The sequence below is a fragment of the Microtus ochrogaster genome, chromosome X (assembly GCF_000317375.1).
Source record: "Microtus ochrogaster isolate Prairie Vole_2 chromosome X, MicOch1.0, whole genome shotgun sequence".
NCBI lineage: Eukaryota > Metazoa > Chordata > Mammalia > Rodentia > Cricetidae > Microtus > Microtus ochrogaster.
In genome coordinates, this window is record NC_022026.1 from 24,710,547 (window position 1) to 24,717,105 (window position 6,559).

The following is a 6,559-nucleotide window of genomic DNA, read 5'->3' on the forward strand; positions in this document are numbered from 1 at the left end:
TATGCAGAATACAATCTCTATGTGTGTAAAGAACCTAATTAGTCTGACCAAAAGTATAATAAGCATAAATGACTATTGACCTATAATACTTAATACTTATATAACTTAAAGATTAAGACTTCATAGCAGAATATTAAATAATCTTTAAACAACTGTGCACTAAAGGAAAACAATGACCTCAAAATGTAAACAATGTATTAATGTCTTGATCAGAGGTAGAAATATATAATGAAATATGATAAATATATCCTAAAATTATAACAATATACAAATTGTCTTAGACAGAGGTAGAAACATACATGCATACAATCTGACAAAATAACTTTGCATAGGTGTACAAATATTGTAAATAGAAATAACAAATATAAATTGAACTTGTATCAATATACAAGAAACTATACCAATGTAAATTGTCCATAAATAATAGCTCACAAGTATTCACTCTATTACTCACTATTATTATTATTAGTGTGAATAATAATCTACCTATTATACCATTCAGTTTTCCCTCTCTTTTTTTGAGATCTCTGAGCCTACATAATTTTCACCCCAACTCCCAACCCTGTATGAGTAATAATCAGCCTCTAAATCATGTCCCTAACCGTGAGGGCAAACTTTGTTGGGAGAGGGGAATTTGTCTTCTAGAATTGCCTCCAGCTATCATGGGGGGGAAGGTCCTTCCAAGGGAACCCGGAAAAAGAAAAAGAAGGGTAAAGTTCAAAAATGCCGGTTTGGAAAAATGGAAAGGGACCCCGAAGAAGTGAAAAGGGAATTTTTACATATAATAAAGGGTTATTTGTTTAGGGAAGATGCACAGATCAATGTCCCAGATCACAGTCCTCTGCATGAATGAGGAATAGGAACAGAGTCTAGCAGCCAGAAGCAAAAACTGGAAGCAAGAGAGAAAGCACATGTTTTACAGCTGCATTTATAGTATAAGAGACCATGCTCAAGTGGGCTGGTATCTTAAAGGCTATTGGCTAAGGAAGTTCCTCCCTGCTAGACTGCAAGTCCTCCAATGATGGGACTGTCTAGCTAGTAGCTAGCATGTGATCAATGGTGGATGAACTTTTGGTAAGTTAATAATGGTCCCCTTTGGCTCTAAGAGGATAGAGTAAGCTCAGGCTTTTTCTGGTCATTTCAAAGCAGTGGGACTAGGCCCAGTTCCACAAGTCTCTTTTCTTTAAAGGGTAGCCTAGTGTCCTCACTACTGCCATTACTGACTTTTTTAACCAGGGTCTGCCATGCAGTACCCACCCTGCTTCTCAGTAGACTCAAACAAGCATTTTCCCACCTCTTGGAATTCTGATTTGTGCCACCCTGAAAAACTTCCTTCTCAGAGTCTCTTTTACAGAGTCTCCAGAAGACTCTGTAAAACCTCCAAGGCCCCACCTTAGTCTCTAAGTCCCATTCACAGGCTTCCTTTGGGGCAGTGGCTCTCCAGGGGTAGCTCAAGGAGTAGTGATGACTGTGAGACCTTCAAGTCACTTAGGGGCAGGTCCAAATTTTATGACATCTACAAATGTTTAGTGGAGTGTTAGGGTCTTTGGAAGCATGATTCAAAAAGCAGATCCAAATGTACATTTAAAAACTCAGTTACAGCCAGTGTTCAACACAGTTACAATAATGGTTATTTATCCAGTGAAGAGATCATCAGATAATTTAGGACTTGGGAATATGCCAGGACAAAATAGACAGTCTCAAAAGAAGTTACTAAAACTAAGACATGAAAGCTTCTAGAATACCGTCCCCATTTTAAGTAAAAAAAAAAAAACAAAAAACAAAAAAAAAACGAAACAAGGTTACAGTGTAGGTATAGTGTAGGTGACCAGGTAGTTCAAGAGGCCTAGTTAACCAAGGACCAAGGGCAGCATTGGCTTCAAAATCATTTTGTAAGCATCTCCCACAGGGACCATTATTATCTCAACAATCCCAGGACTTCATTGTTCCCAGTCCAGACTGATGCCTCTTGGGCTAAGGCTTTACATGCTGCTGCCCTGTCCTTGGCCGCAGCTTCTAGCTCTCCTGACAGCCCTTAAGACTGTGGCCCTTTGGGGATTCCCCCACCACTGGCTCCAGGCCAGCCAAACAGACAGTGCTCCCTCCACATAGACACAAACACAACCTGCATTCTTGAATAGCTGCCACTACGTTGGACTCAGCACCAAGGAGTATGGAATGTGCTTCCCTGAACTGTTGCTGAGCCTAGAGGTGGGGGAGCATCTGGACAAAAGGGACTGAGAACAAAGTATTAGGTTATAGTGGGAAGAAGTCTATGATTTCAAGGGCTCAGCCTAATAGAAGTAGAAACCCTCAACAGTACTCTGGAGAGGAGGCTTGCAAGGAACCACTGGGTCTCAATCTCGTAGCCTGCCCCCATGGGCCTACACTTATAGGACACAGGAAAACAAGGACCAAGGCTCTTTATGCACAGCTCTAAGACTCACCAATCAGAAACAGGGTGGGAATGACTGAAATCAACATTAGAAAGTACAGAGGGAACTGATCTCTGCTCCACCATAGCCTCCCCCTTTTCACATCAGATACATTGAGTGTTAGAAGCTACACGTCACCCGCTAATTACAAGGAAAGACTGGAGGATGTGAATTATTTCCAGTCTTTCCTTCGTTCAAAGAGAGGTTTTTTTTTTTTGACGGAAAAAGGGATAGCAGAATTTATAGTCCCAGGTGGAAACAAGAAAATACACTTCTCTCAATTCAGCCTGCTAAGTATTGTGAAAGGTTTTGCACAACTTATATCTGTATCTACATCTATATATCTGTGCTTTGACCTATGTGTATGTATACATCTTTGAAAAGTGGAGAAAAAGGTAAGGAACAGAGAACTCAAGGAACAATATGGTGGAGATTTTCTTGGGATTGAAGAATGTTACAAATAGAAACACCATTGGGGACCAAACCAACCAAAACCAACCAACCAACCAAACAAACAAACAAACAAAACCCCCAGTCCCTACAAAAGTCTGCTTCCTGTTGCCAAAGGACTAGGAAAAAAGTGTGTGCCAAGACAGAAAGCTATTAGACGCTGTCATTTCATTCCAGTTTAACCTAGAAAAACGTGTGGCTCCACCTCCTGCATGACCGTAAAGGCTGCATTGGGAGCCTAGTCCTTCACCCTCGTTGGGACTGTAATATGATTTTCCAGGTCATCTCATTTTGTCACACTCCTACCACTGAGGGATACAAAAAGGTCAAACACCCCCTCCCCGGTAGGTGGATACAAGGTGTTCCCTATTTCCAGGTCTGCGGATGTCCCATAGGAAGTCTGAAATCCTATCTCTATCAACAGTAGCAATGCACCATCCACCCTGGAGCATTAAAAATGCAGTTAAAAATCTGGACTTTACTCTAACCTCCGTCCCATATCAGCACCCAGAGAGGAGTCCTCAAATAGAAGACTTCAGTGGGATCAAGAATCACAGAAGTTAATATACGAAATGGCCAGATTTCACCTTTTAAAAAGTTACTTGTCATACCAAGAACCTCAGGAAAACTTAAATTTGAATAAGGAGAGTAAGTCAATGCCTGCACAAACTGAGTTGATACAATATGGAAGTTAGATGACAACCGAACTCCAAAGTTTTGAAGCAAAACTTAAATCCCGGAAAGTTGGAAAAGAAATAGAATATACATAGAAGAAAGCAAAATTGGAAAAAGATTGAGTAAGAGAACACACTGAATAAAGGAATCAGTGAATTTGATGACAAGGGATTGATTATTACTCAGTATGGACAGGAAAGATAAAATACACCAGAAGACGCAATCACTCCAAATTCTCCAATTCAGCAAGAGACACAGAGTTGCAGACCCAACAAGCTGAGCAAACACCAAAGAAGAGATATTTGATCAAACCTCTACAAACCAAAACCAAAGAAAACTAATGAAAGTAACAGTAGAGAAATGCGGCCTTCCTTACAGGGGATCAAGCCAGATTACAGCATGTTTCATTGGAAAACAGGGAAACTAGAAGGAACAGGTGCAACATTTTAGGGGCTAAAAAGCTATATCCAAACAAAATATCATGCAGAAATGATGGCATTTTCAGATGAAGAGACAACAAGAGTATTTGATACCAACTGACCTACATTAAAAAGACAGCAAAGAGAGGGTTGGGAGGGCCTTAAAATTAAAAAAACAATGGTAAGGGAAGCATGCTAGGGAAAACATTTTTTAAAGTGGGTAAAAAATATTTGCCTTTCCTTTTCTTGATTTTTAAAATTATATTAGACAGTTGATGCAAAATTATAACAATGTCTAATATAGCTCTCAACATAAGTAGAGGAAATATGTCTTGGAAAAAGGGTGTCTAGTGAAGCTTGAAAGAAATACTGTTTTCACATGTCTCTTACAGTGGGGAAATGTTGACTCTGGCACACGGCAAGGAGAAGTGAATGAGAGTGAAATATAACATATAAAGATCTAGGTAATGCAACCAAAGCTGTGTTGAGAGGAGAATTTATAGCACTGAATGCTTACATTAGAAAAGAGGAAGCATATCAAAACAGTCTAAACTCACAACGTAATACATTAGAAAGAAAAAGAGCAAGATGAATTCAAAGGTGAACAGAAAGGAGGGAAGTCACCACTCCATCCTGAGAAGAAGGAGAAGGAGGAAGGGGAAGAGGAGGAACGGGAGGAAGAGAAGAAGCAGAAGAAGGAAGAAAAGAAGAGGAAGAAGAAGGAGGAGAAAAGGAGGAGGAGGAGAAGAACAAGAACCACCAAAACAGGAGCAATCCTTCTTAGATATACAGAATATCAAACTACTGCCCCAAATTAGAGACAGACAGCACAACACAGCTAATTGGAGCAGAGACAAACAGGGACAAACCTGGCTAGAACCCAGGTAGAGAGTGCAGACTCAGAGCTTACAGACTGCTGAAAACACGTTTTACTGTGTGTTATTTTGTCATGTTTACTTGTTATCTCGTAGAAGTCTGTTCTTTTCTAATGGGAGACAAAAAGGGAGTGAATCTGGAGGGGAGGGGACATGGGGATGAACCAGGAGGGGTAAAGGGAGGGGAAACTGTAATCAAAATAATTGTATGAAAAAAGAATCTATTTTTTAATAACAGGGAAAAATGAAAAAAAAAAGAAAAGAAAACTCAGTGAGACATTTAGAGATAAAAAGCCCATGGGAACCTAGGAACCACCATGTAAAGAAACTAGTCAGAGCGTCTGGGCAGACCTTAGGAGTTCCTACAGACCTGCTGGGTTCTTTGTGAGTTCCTGCAGACCCAGTAGGTTCTGTATTCTGACACTGGAATAAGTAGAGGAAAGCTCTCTACATGCAGCGGGGAAAGGAGTAAAAGGACATTTTTGAAATATGTCAGAGTGTTCTTTTTAAAACATGCTGTACTTTTATAGAGCAATTTTCTGTCCCTTCAAATCAAGTGTTTTAACTAGCCATAACTGCAAAATACCATCAGAACTAACATAAAAATAAGAATTTTATTAAGTGCTTACTGAAGCCTAGGTCAAGTTGACACTTAAGACTATTGTTTCTCTTGTTGCTTGTAATTTTGATGGCATATTCATATCTAAGAATCTATTGCCAAATATAATACCATAAATATTTGTTCTTCCATTTTCTTATAACCTATGATCAACATGGATCTACTTCCCACACCCTCCAGCCCCTGATAAGCCCCAATCTACTGTTGGCTTATGCCAGCTTGGCTTCTCCACCTATGGAATACCAGAGAGTGCTTTTCTTCCTGTACTAGGTTCACTTCACTTAGGACATGTCCTCTAGGTTCATTAAAGTTACAATGAAGGACTTGTTTTCTAAGGCTAATAATATTCTACTGTATATTCATATACACTTCACCTTTGTTATTCACTTGTCTGACAGGTTATTTCCAAGTTATGGCTACAGTAAACCATGCTGTGATGAATCAAGACTGCAGGTATCTTTTAAGGCAATGTATGATACAGACTTGAAAGTGAAACCACTGGGGGGGGGTCCATTTTTCCCTTCTGAAGAAGCTCCGAAAAGTTGTCTACAATAGCTATTCCAATACCCGTATTCATCAGTACACAAGGGTTTCTGCTTCCTTCCTAACATTAGTTATCTTTTGGAATGTTGATAACAGCTATGCTAACAAGCAAGAGGCAACATTTCAGTGTGGTTTTAATTTGTAGTCCCCTCATAATGAGTGCTATTGAGCACCTCGTCATACATCTGTCTCTCAGGAAAAAAAAATCTCTTTAGGTCTTTTGCCTGTCATTGTGGTATGAATACTTGCCCCACCCCTGTCTTCCAAATGTGTATGTTTGTATCTAATCTCCCCATGCAGTAACATTAAGAGCTAGCTCAGCTGTGACATAAGGGGGCTAGTGTTTTATAGAAGATGCTAGAAGGCACTTGTTTGTTCCTTCCACTGTGTAAGGACCCCAAGAAAGCTCTGCCAATCAGGAGTAGGTCTATCAGCAGCTCCTGAATTACTAGTGATCTTGAATCTTCTAGTCACCAGAATTCTACGCAATGAATTTCTTCTATTTATAAATTGCCCAGTCTGAATGATTGAATGTTTGCCTAA